Here is a 12,921-nt window from a genome sequence, read left to right on the forward strand (position 1 = left end):
CCTTCAGCTAAAGATACTTTGTGTTGTTCTTTAAACTCACTTATCCATCTGGCCAATCATTTAACATTATTATTTTCTATTATCATCAGGGTTGATAAATATATGATACTAGTGTCAATTCCTCCTCCTTCTGTGCCCCTGGCAGAGACTCAGTTACTATTCAATTTGTATCCTTTCTTGCTAAATTTAGATGAAGCGCTACAATCCTTCTCAATACAGCACCCAAATTCAAGACTAGGATTTGCTCCTGGTATAAAATCCATTGCCATTCTTATTTAGGCTCTGTGGATGCCAAGACGAGGATCTGGGCAAGTCTAGTGTGGGATACAGGAATGTAAACAACGATTCTAGTTCTGAGCAATCCATGCTTCGACAGAGAGAAGTTGCGGCTTAAGAGTGGTCATGGGGGGGCAGGAAGGAGGGGAAAAGAGGTAATAGGCATGGAGGAGGGCACCTGTTGGGATGAGCACTGGGTGTTGTATGGAAAGCAATTTGACAATAAATTTCATGTTAAAAATGAAAAAAAATTTTTAAAAGAGTGGTCAATTGTTTTTTTAGAAGAATTTATTTATTTATTTATTTAGAGAGGGCACAAGTGAGTGAGGGGCAGAGAGAGAGAGAGAGAGAGAGAAGCAGGGCTTGTGTTCACTCTGTGAGGGGCTCATGCACACCCGATGCGGGGCTCAAGCTCACGAACTGTGAGATTGTGACCTGAGCTGACGTCAGATGATAAAGCAACTGAAACACCCAGGCACCCAAAGAGTGGTCAATTTAATTCCTTTAATGGCATGAGGATGTCCAACTTGCTTGAATGCCTCAGACCATGTTATTTGTCCCGCTCAGTGCCATGTGCGATTCCGTATTGAATGTCTGCTTCGGTAGTACTCACCATATGCCACAGCATGCGTGTGTACCAAGCCACGGATGTGCTCTCAGTTGGATCAATTTGCAAAACTTGTGTGTTTCTAGCACAACTGGAGCTGACAAAGTCCCTCAGGTGGGCTGTGGGGCCCAATGGGATCTTTTGCTATAAATACAGAGGCTGGTTGTAAATAATAGCTGAAAGGCATAACATGACATCATACTGTGTTGTTGTACTCTCTCTGTTTTTTGGTGCATGGGAAAATGTGGGCGGGGCTGGGTTCATGGCAACCTTACCCTGCCAGAGATTGGAAGCACATGAGCCATCCGTTCCCATGCTCAGTGTTGTGTTTCAAAAGAACCGGGTGTGCCTCTGTTTGGCTTAGCATTACATTTTATTTTCATTTCAAAGTGTGGAGGATCTGTTTCAGTACTCCTGCCATCGGTCGAATTTGCTGGTTTGGAAAGTAGGTATTACTTTTATATCCAAACTGACATGTCTAGGAGACACCATAGATCATTACAAGACTCTAATTGGGGACATCTGAAAACATTTTGAGACACTTTATTCTGGACTCTCTTGAGCGCACTAGACACAATACGGAACAATAGTCCTTTCATTTCGCGGACTAGTGGCATAGATGCCTACAAGGGAACAATAATTAAGAAATGATTCATAATATTTTCTCCAGAGACTGTTGCCATGATGATTTCGCAGCATTTACTCTAAAGGAAGCAACCGATGTAAAATGGAAATGAATAGCATGAATAGAACAGAAAAGGAAAATAACAGACAATGCTTTGTTAGAGCAGCTCCATACACCCGAGAGCCCAAACTTTCCCCAAACTGGCTCTTGGATTTGTATGTATTGTATCAGGCAAAACAGTTCTATGAAAAGACACCCTAGGACCAGAAGGATCTTCTTACTTTATAGACCTTTGTTGAGATCCAAGCCATTAGTACTAAATAATGTAAACCTAGGTAGTCTAAGAAGAGAAGCGATACTATCAGAATGATCATCTTGGAATTCAAGGAATGACACATAGACTGATACTGTGCTGTTTTGTTGAGTTGAGCCATTGACCATCAGTAAAATGTGCTTTTCAAATAACTGAATCATGCTGGTACTCATAGAGGTACAAGTTTTTGAAATAATTGTTCCTAGTTGTGGGTAAATTTACAATGATTATTTTTTCATTAACATGTGTTAACTGCATGCATTATGAAAACTCTAATGTCTGCTCCTTACCATTTGGTTTGGATCACAAGCACCATATTTAACTAGGTAATCCAGGCAAGATTTTGTAGCCATACAACACATGTGAGCTTGGATTTATAAGAAGGTGATTTGATTGCAATACAAACACACTAGAGAAATATTTTAAAGTTCCTTCTTTACATAATAATAGTGAGTTGATACAATGCCATTCATTTAGGATTTTGACTGCCTTAGCAATGCTGCAGCAGCAATACAGGGGGTAAGTGGGAGTCAACTGACATCATCCCGAGTCCAAAGGCATTGAGTAATTTGCTGGGATATCAAACTGGCATCTGCAGGATGGATTCCCAAGGATTTAGCTTCCAGTGAATTTCAGATCTGGAAGATGTATATAGTATCTTAAGATTGAGGTGGTTCTTGGGGGTGCCTGGGTGGCTCAGCTGGGTAAGCACCTCATTTTTTATTTCTGCTCAGGTCATGATCTCATGGTTCTGGAATTAGAGCCCCATAAGGGCTCCATGCTGTCAGCTCAGAGCCTGCTTGGGATTCTCTGTCTCCTTCTCTCTCTGCCCTTCCCCCACTTGCACTCTCTCTCTCCCTCTCTCTCTCTCTCTCTCTCTCTCAATAAATAAATAAACTTAAAAAAAAAGAAAAGACTGAGGCCGTTCTTGTGCAGGCCTTCTGTATTTTAACAAGGGCCTTCCCTACCTTCCAGGTGATCCTGAAGTCTAGACCACGCTATTAGAAATACTGACCCAGATGGTAAAGGTCATCTAATCTCAAATCCTCATTTTACAAAGGGTCCAGAAAGGTTAGATGAGTCGATCAAGGTTTGGTAGCTAATTTGCACATCTGCTCTCTTACTCCCTTACTCTCTTACTCAAAGAACCAGGAGTCCAGGAAGGTTAGAGAAGTTCCTAGATGAAATCCGGCAGAAACGCTTTTTTGGGAGTTTGTGACATTCTTCCTACCCCCCGGTCGTTAACCTGCTTTCTGAGTTAGCATCTCCCCGCCCCCCTCTCTGACGTCCCAAAACCTGGGAAGAAAGTTGCCAGGCCACGGCGGCCGCGGGGCCTGCGAGGTGGGAGGCGGGCGGCCCCGCCTCCGGTGCTCTCGGGCTAGCTCCACACTGGCCGCGGAGCGGCGAGCGCGGGACTCAGCGGCAGGCGGCGGGCGGGGAAGGCGCGGGGCGTGGTTTTCAGCTTTCCGAGCGCCAAGGAGCGGAGCGCGCTCTGCTGAGCCCCGAGCCTTCTGGACCGAAAAAGCGGACGGGAGGACGAGTAAAAGGCGCGATCGAGGGAGCAAGGCAAGCAGGGCGCCGACCCGGGCCCGCCCCAGCCCGCGCCCTCGCCCCTCGCCAGGCCAGCGGCGGGTGAGCGCGGCCGCGGGCCCCCAGCACCCCGGTGCGCCCCGGAGAGAGCGGGCTGTGGCGGGGAGGGAGAGCGGGAGGGAGGGAGAGCGGGAGGGAGGGGAAGGGGCGGGGGCGAGGGAGGGAAAGGTCCCCAAGCAGAGTGCGGGGGACAGCAGGCACGAGAACCGACCCGATGTCGGGGTCCGAGCCAGGCCACCGGAAACTTTGCCCAGGTGGGGAGAGCGGGGTGCGTGGAGGGCGCCGCAAACTTGTCAGCGGGCGGGGCGCTCCGGGGATTGGAGCGAGCGCCAGCGGGTGGCGTTTGTCTCTCCGGCTTCTTTGTGTCACCTCCGGGCCCCAGCCCGCCGGTCCGCCCGGCTCAGAAAGGGGCTGCGCTGGGGGCTCGGCCCTGATCCCCGCTGCCGCCCCCTCCGGGCCCAGGCCCCAGCGCTCGGGATCCGCTGATTGTTTTCTTTCCTCGCGTCAAGCCTGGGCGGGAAAGATTTTGAACCCCGCGTGAGATAGAACGTGGAGAGCAGCGGCTCACAGATTGCCAAATCGTGGGCGGCGCGAGGCTCGCCCCGAGTCCCCGAGAACCCGCGGGGCCGGGGCGCACACGGGCTGGAGAGGGCGCGGGGACCCGCCGGCCCCTGCGCTCCAGGAACCGCGGCGGGCGCAGCAGCTAAGCGCCCCCGCGTCAGGGGCCGCTCGGACTGCTCGGATTATAATTCCATTTTGATTGCTTGGGGTCTTTGTTGTCTGAAATTGCCTTGAGGGTCTGACGGTAGCACCTTTTCCTCCTTAGGTAATTTTCCTAATATTAAAAAAAAAAAAAAAAAAGCAGGGGGCGGGGAGAGTTGTGTGGAATCGGTGCTGCTCGAAACTACGTGAGCCACCTTATTAGATGGAGCTTGAGAAGTCCCGTGTAACATTTGCCTTTGTGGACGCTTGTTGTTTCCGAAAGTTATTATTTTCCCCTCCCCTAATGGAAGGGAGCGTCTGAGCTGGATGCTAGCAGGCACGATTGTGTACAAGCACCAGCAAGTCAGAGCCAAACCGAGAGGCTTCTTTGTAGCCGCTCTATACTTCTGCATCTCTTTCTTTTTAGAAGTTCGTTTGATTTCAAGCAACTTTCATCTGCTGTTTTGAAAGTTTCCATAGCTCCGAAGTCCTCCTTGCAGATACTATATGGTTGTGCTAGGATGAGTTCGGCCGCGTTTAGGGTTGGGGGTTACAATTAAACATCTGAACCATACCTGGCCCTTTGCTGCTCTGGGTCCCTGCCGTTGAGACCTTGTAAATATCGCCAGGAGAGGGTGTTCACCTTTTATGAGATGGAATATTTGGCGTGTTTTTGTACCTGAATGCCTGACTCCTTCTTTAGTTTTATTTCTGGAAAACTGTTGAGACTTCCAAAGGCTTTTCCCGAGATAATTACTAAACGGTCTTAGCCCCGCCATTATGGCCCCCTGCCCCAAAGCACCACGAGGGAGAAGGGAGCAGGTGTAATCCTCATTAAGTTTTTTTTTTTTTTGGTGATAAAGACTCTGGAGATGTCAAAATAAATAAAAAGTGGAAATTCTTAGTTCCTTGTTCACCTGTTTCAGTTCACTGAGCCTTATTTGAATTCAGTAAAAATAAAAATCAAACCAGTTTGGGTCAGCTTAACCTTGTACATTAAGATTACTAAAAAAAAAAAAAAAAAAAAAGATCATGTGAGTAAGTTCACCCAATTAGAAATTTTACAGACATTTCAGTGCATTGGTGCTAATTGTGTTTGCGGGATACTGCAGTATGTTTAGAGAACTGAGTCACAATGGTATTATTCTAGGTAGTGCCCTCAGTAGTTTAACAGTTTATTTATTTTTAATGTTTATTTTTGAGAAAGAGACAGAGTATGAGTGGGGGAGGGGCAGAGAGAGAGGGGGACCCAGAATCCGAAGCAGGCTTCAGGCTCTGATCTGTTAGCACAGAGCCTGACCTGGGCCTTGAACCCACAGAGCATGAGATCATGACCTGAGCGGAAGTCAGATGCTTAACCCACTGAGCCACCCAGGTGCCTCTATGGTAGCTTAACAATTTAAAGTAAAGCTCAAAAATAGAATCAGCCATGCCTTGATAAGTAAGGAACAGGGTGAAAAGCAATTGATTAATTTGTCATTACTCATCATATGTTTTTAATATAGATTTTTAATAACTTCACGAAATTATTCATTTACTCAAATAAGCTTTTACCATATGTCGGCCACTGTGCTGAAATCTGGAGTTCCAAACAAAAGTAGTTACCATTTATGGAGTGCTTATTCTGTACCAGTAAATGCTTTGCATAGATTACCTCATTCATCTAATACATATTTATTGAGTGCCTACAATGTATTGTGGTAGGTGCCCGGAGTTAACAACAGCACGGGGACTGCTGTGGTTCCCGCCAGCAGCGGGGAAGATCTGGGGAAGATCCACAGAACGTGAAAAACATTAGCAAACTAATTGCAGATTTAAAAACATTTTTTTTTTCAACGTTTATTTATTTTTGGGACAGAGAGAGACAGAGCATGAACGGGGGAGGGGCAGAGAGAGAGGGAGACACAGAATTGGAAACAGGCTCCAGGCTCTGAGCCATCAGCCCAGAGCCAGACGCAGGGCTCGAACTCACGGACCACGAGATCGTGACCTGGCTGAAGTCGGACGCTTAACCGACTGCGCCACCCAGGCGCCCCCAGATTTTAAAATGTCCATCAGATCGCACACTTCCCTGTTGAAAGCCCTTCAGTGGTTTCCCATCCCTGAGTGGAAGGCAGACTTGACTGCGGGCCCAGAGCTTACCCACGCCTGGTCCTCCTCCTTCCCCACGCCTGGTCCTCCTCCTTCCCCACGTCTGGTCCTCCTCCTTCCCCACGTCTGGTCCTCCTCCTTCCCCAGTCCTACACCTTTTTGCTGTACTTCTTCTTGCTCATACTTCTGCAGCCAAACCAGTTTCCTTGCTGTTTGAGGTTACCTTTGGACTTGCTGTTGCCTCTGCCTGGAATGCCCCCGGCCCAGCCCTCATTTCTGTCTGGCTCCCTCCCTGACCGCCTTCACTTCTTTCCTCATTATTGTGTTTTCAGAAGGGCACCCGGGTGGCTCAGTGGGTTGAGCGGCCAACTCTTGATTTCAGCTCAGGACATGATCTCACAGTTCATGACACGTGGGTTCACGTCAGGGCTCTGCGCTGACAGCACGGGGCCTGTGTGAGATTCTCTCTCTCTCTCTCTCTCTCTCTCTCTCTCTTTCTCTCTCTCTCTCTCTCTCTCTCTGCCCCTCCCATGCATGTGCTCTCTCTCTCCAAATCAAGAAACTTAAAAAAAAATTGTGTTCTCAGTGAGCTTTGGCAAAACCCCAGATTTAAAATCACAGCCCCTCTTGCAACCCCCGTTCCCTTTCCCCTGTTCACAATTTATTTTTCTCCATGGCACTTATTTATTTATTTTTTTAAGTTTTGAGGGAGAGAGACAGAATGTGAGCGGGGGAGGGGCAGAGATGGAGAGAGACGCCCAGAATCCGAAGCAGGCTCCAGGCCCCGAGCTGACAGCGCAGAGCTCTCTGTGGCCCTTATGACAGTGGAACTAACATACTCTCTGTTTTTTACTCACTTGTGAATGGTCCGTCTCCCCCACTGGATTGCACTCCATCCATGCTGTCGTGGCCACTGTTGTAGCCTCAGACCCTGGAACGGTGCCTGGCGTGCGGTAGGGCCTTGAGAACTATTTGTTGAGTGAACGTTGAATAGAAGGAAGGAGACCATGGGATGCTGAGACTGAGACCAGGGGCTCCTGTGTTACCAGTGAGACGGCTTCTCTGTGGAGCTGACAGTTAAGCTGTGTCTTTGATGAGAAGGAGCCGGCCATGTTGTTGGGGCGGGAGATGGTGGGGAGGTTAGAGACTTGGAAGAAGATTGGCGGTGGAAATAGCATTGAGTCAGGAGTGAGCTGGGCGGCGTGTGGATTTGTTGGAACTGGGAGAAGCTGGTTGGGCCTGAACACTGTCAGCTGGTGGGAAAGGACCAAGTGAAGACACGGCGGTAATCAGGGGAAGGATCGAGCAGTGCCTTCCTTGTAGGCCAAGGTGTGGATAAATTCCCATTGAATCCTCATATAGCCTATGAGCCCCGGTTTATAGGTTCTAAAACTGGGCATCAGGTAACTTTCTGAGGTTACCTGGTAGGTGAATGGCAGAGCCTAGGATAGGAAACCAGGCTCTCTGACCTCAAAACACTTACATTTGACCATAATGCCAACATCAAAAGACAGAGTCCTTGTCTCGATGGACGAGCCGTGGCGATATATACGTGACAGTGCTGGAAAAGATGCGTTCTTCGGGACTGTGGTGGGAGGAAGGCACCTGGTTCTTCCCGGGCGTGGAACAGGCCAAACTGGAAACCCTCAAGCATTTTCCCTTTTTTTTCTTATTATGAACTATTTCCCACTGGCTACATCTTAATTAAGAAATCATGTTAATGTTAAATGCCACAGCCTGTTGCTCAGGGTTTCACTGTGCATTCACTTTTTATCCTTGCTTTCACATCGACCAATGACCTGTGTCATATGCCCCCCTTTCCTACTTTTACCAAGTAAAGGAGTGAGTCTAGAATAGTGTAGAATCCCTTAGGTTTAAAGCCTGTAATTCTTCACTGAATTGCAGGTTATGCTCTTTTTTGATGGTTATCTTACACTGTCTGCACTTTTTGGTTTAGTGTGATAATTCTTTTTTTTTTTTTTTTAGTTTATTTATTTTCAGAGAGACAGAGACAGTGTGAGTGGGGGAGGGGTAGAGATAGGGGGAGAGAGAGAGAATCCCAAGCAGGCTCCGCACTGTGAGCGCAGAGCCTGACGCGGGGCTTGAACTCACGAAACCATGAGATCGTGACCTGAGCTGAAACTGACAGCCGGATGCTTAGCTGACTGAGCCACTCAGGCACCCCTAGTGTGATAATTCTTACACTGGCTCTGGTGAGTATAATTGACACGTGGTAAGCCACATGTTTAGAGTGTGAAGTTTTTAACTTCTGTGTAGGCTTGTGAAACCATCTCTCCTTTCAGCCCCTCCCTATACCTGCATTCTCCTACCCCAGACAGCCAAAGATAGCTTTCTGACTCTATGGATTAGTTGGTATTTTTAGAATTTTACGTAAATGGGATCATATAGCAGGGTCTCTTTTTTGTCTGGCTTCTTTCACTTAGCATAATTATTTTGAGATTCCTCCACATTGCGTGTGTCAATGAGTCATTCTTTTTTGTTGCTGAATGGTATTCCACTGTATGGATATGCCCCAGTTCGTTCGTCCATATACCCATTGATTGGCATTTGGCTTTTTTTTTTTTTTCCAGTTTTTGACTATTAAAAATAAAGCTACTGTGAACATTATACAGTCTTGTGTAGGCATCTGCTTTTATTTCCCCTAGGTAAGTGTTTAGGAGTGGAATGGCTGGATCACATGGTAGATCTATGTTTTGGAGTGGTTATACCATTGTACATTCCCAAAGTTGTGTGTGAGACTTCTGCATCCTTGCCAACACTTGGTATGGTCAGGCTTTTCATAGACTTCTACTAGAGATGTAGTGGTATTCTCAGTGTGGTTTAAATTTGCATTTCCCTGAGGACTAATGATATGCTTATTTCCCACCCATATATCTTCATTATTGAGGTTTCTGTGTATATTTTTTGCCCATTTTTTTTTTATTGGGTTGGTTGTTTCCTTATTGAGTTTGAGAATTCTTTATATATGTATACATACATATACTTATTTTTTTTCTTCAATATATGAAATTTATTGTCAAATTGGTTTCCATACAACACCCAGTGCTCATCCCAAAAGGTGCCTCCTCAATACCCATCACCCACCCTCCCCTCCCTCCCACCCCCCATCAACCCTCAGTTTGTTCTCAGTTTTTAAGAGTCTCTTATGCTTTGGCTCTCTCCCACTCTAACCTCCTTTTTTTTTTTTTTTTTCCCTTCCCCTCCCCCATGGGTTTCTGTTAAGTTTCTCAGGATCTGCATAAGAGTGAAACCATATGGTATCTGTCTTTCTCTGTATGGCTTATTTCACTTAGCATCACACTCTCCAGTTCCATCCACGTTGCTACAAAAAGCCATATTTCATTCTTTCTCATTGCCACGTAGTATTCCATTGTGTATATAAACCACAATTTCTTTATCCATTCATCAGTTGATGGACATTTAGGCTCTTTCCATAATTTGGCTGTTGTTGAGAGTGCTGCTATAAACATTGGGGTACAAGGGCCCCTATGCATCAGTACTCCTGTATCCCTTGGGTAAATTCCTAGCACATACTTATTTATTTATTTTTTTTACTTTAAAAAAAAAATTTTTTTTTCAACGTTTATTTATTTTTGGGACAGAGAGACACAGAGCATGAACGGGGGAGGGGGCAGAGAGAGAGGGAGACACAGAATCGGAAACAGGCTCCAGGCTCTGAGCCATCAGCCCAGAGCCTGACGCGGGGCTCGAACTCCCGGACCGCGAGATCGTGACCTGGCTGAAGTCAGACGCTTAACCGACTGCGCCACCCAGGCACCCCATACTTATTTATTTTTAAGAAAGAGAGAGAGAGCGTGCACACAAGCAGGGCAGGGAAGGGGCAGAGAGAAAGAGGAAGACACAGGATCCGAAGTAGACTCCAGGCTCTGAGCTGTTAGCACAGAGCCCAATGCAGGGCTTGAACTCACGAACCAAACCATGAGATTACGACCTGACTGGAAGTCAGAAACTTAACCAACCGAGCTGCTCAGGAGCCCCACTTTTTTTTTTTTTAATTTTTTACAAATTATTTTTGAGAAAGAGAGAGGTTGACAAAGGATCTGACACAGGCTCCATGCTGACAGCGGAGAATCTGATGTAGGGCTTGAACTCATGAACCTGGAGATCAGATCTGGGCTGAAGCCAGATGCTTAACCAACTGAGCCACCCAGGTGTCCCCCCACGGATTCTTTATATTTTCTAGAAACAAGTTATTTATCAGATACATTATTTGCAATAGTTACTTTCAGTCTATTCCTCGTCTTATGTTCTTTTAACAGTATCTTTGAAGATCAGAAGTTTTAAATTGTAATGAAGTCCAATTTATCAATTTATTCTTTTATGACTTGTACTTTTGATATGGCACCTTGAGAAATTTTTGCCTAACTCAAGGTGACAAAGATTTTTTTTCTAAGAGTTATAAAACACTTAGGAAAGCTCTATCAAAGAATGTAAACCTATAAACTTTTCATTTTACATTTAGGTCAGTTTACTCTGAGTTAATATTTGTTTACAGAGGGAAGTGTGGGCTGAAGTTTACCCTACTGCTGCTGGGAACCCTTGGCGATTTTTAGAGACAGATAATGTATGGCGGCAATGTCTTGTGCGTGTTAGGGTTGGGGGTGGGCGGCATTTGCTGTTGGCATCTAGTGGGTCAAGACCAGGGATGCTGTTCAGGAACCTACGGTGAACAGGAGAGATCCTCTAAACAAAAAACCATTACGACAAAATGTCAGTAGCGCCAAGGTTTAGAAGTCTGTCACTTTAATTGACCTTTTCGATGAACCAGCTATTGGTTTTATTGATATTCTCTTTTGTTTTTCTGTTTTCTATTTAATTGACTTTTCATTCTGATCCTTGTTATTTCCTTTCTTCTGCTTCCTTTGGGTGTAATTTGCTCTTCTTGTTCTAGTTTCTTTAGGTCACTGGTTTTGTGACTGTTTTTCTTTTGCTGTATAGATGTTTAGTGCTGTACATTTCCTCCCGGGTACTGTTTTAGTGACATCTCACAAATTTCGATACGGTATGATTCTATTTTTATTCAGTTCAAAATACTTTAAAACTTTGTTGTTGTTGTTGTTGTTATGTTCTTGGACCCTGAGTTACCCAGCAGTATATTGCTTGGTTTCCAAATATTTGTGGATTTTCCAGAGATCTTTCCGCTGCTGATTTCTAATTCAATTCCATTGTTGTCAAAGAGCCGTACTTTGTGTGGCTCAAATCCTTTTACGTTTATTGAGAATTATTTTATAGCCCAGAATATAATTTCTTTAAGTAAATGTCTCATGTGCACTTGAACAGAGTGTGTATTCTAATTGCACCATGTCAGAGGAATATCAACAGGACTTATCCCTGTTCAGGTTAACCTTGATCACCTGGCTGAGGTACTGTTTGTCAGGGTTCTCCCCTGTAAAGTTACTTTTTTTCTCTTCCTTCTGTACGTACTTTTTGGTAAGGGAGTCACTATGTGCAGCTCATGCTTAAAGAGTGGAGAGTTATGCTTCACTGCCTTGAAGAGTGTTACTTTTTTATCCAGTGTGATGAACTCTGTCTGTTAATTGGGTTGTTTAGACCATTTATATTTTAAGTGATTATGAATATGGTTAGGTTTAAATCTAGAACCTTGCTATATGTTTTCTGCTTTTCTCATCTGTTCTTTGTTCCTTTTTTCTCCTTTTTGGTCTTTGTTTGGATTTATTGATTATATATATTAAAAATTTTTTTTTTCAACGTTTATTCATTTTTGGGACAGAGAGAGACAGAGCATGAACGGGGGAGGGGCAGAGAGAGAGGGAGACACAGAATCGGAAACAGGCTCCAGGCTCTGAGCCATCAGCCCAGAGCCCGACGCGGGGCTCGAACTCACGGACCGCGAGATCGTGACCTGGCTGAAGTCGGACGCTTAACCGACTGCGCCACCCAGGCGCCCCTTGATTATATATATATATATATATATTTTTTTTTTTTTTTACTATTTTTGTATATAGTAAAGGATAGAAAATTTTTATATATACTAAAGATATCCTTTTTTTGGCTTATTAGCTATCATTCTCTGTTTTGTTACTTTAGTGGCTGCTTTAGGGTTTATAGTATACACCTTTAACTTACACAGTTTACCTTCAAGTGTTATAATCCCATCTCGTGTATGGATGAAAAACCCTGTTTGTGATAGTATATTTCCATTACTCTCCTCTTGACCTTTGTGTTATTGTCATATATTTAAAGCAGTAGTGAAATTCAGAAATCAGAACATAGTTCATTTTCTTTAAAAAAATTTTTTTTTTAGGGGCGCCTGGGTGGCTCAGTCGGTTAAGCGTCTGACTTCAGCTCAGGTCATGATCTCACAGTGTGTGGGTTCAAGCCCCACATTGGGCTCTGTGCTCACAGCTTGGAGCCTGCTTCGGATTCTATGTCTCCCTCTCTCTCTGCCTCTCCCCTGCTCATGCTCTGTCTCTCTCTGTCTCAAAAATAAACATTAAAAAAATTAAAAAAAAATATTTTTTAATGTTTATTTATTTTTGAGAGAGAGAGAGAGACAGAACGTGAGCAGGGGAGGGGCAGAGAGAGATGGAAACATAGAATCTGAAACAGGCTTCAGGCTCTGAGCTGTCGGCACGGAGCCCGATGTGGGGCTCAAACTTGTGAACCGTGAGATCATGACCTTAGCCGAAGTCAGCGCTTAACTGACTGAATTGC

The 12,921-nt window shown here is 45.2% G+C and overlaps 1 protein-coding gene across 1 annotated transcript in view; it reads left to right on the forward strand.

Annotated features, from left to right (window-relative positions):
* The first annotated feature begins 3,237 nt into the window (after positions 1-3,237).
* Positions 3,238-12,921, forward strand: part of SYNE2 (spectrin repeat containing nuclear envelope protein 2) — a 349,558-nt gene continuing 339,874 nt past the window's right edge. Inside the window, 1 exon segment of the mRNA XM_045451206.1 lies at positions 3,238-3,387. The gene's annotated coding sequence lies outside the window, so the exon portion shown is untranslated.

The sequence above is a fragment of the Leopardus geoffroyi genome, chromosome B3 (assembly GCF_018350155.1).
Source record: "Leopardus geoffroyi isolate Oge1 chromosome B3, O.geoffroyi_Oge1_pat1.0, whole genome shotgun sequence".
NCBI lineage: Eukaryota > Metazoa > Chordata > Mammalia > Carnivora > Felidae > Leopardus > Leopardus geoffroyi.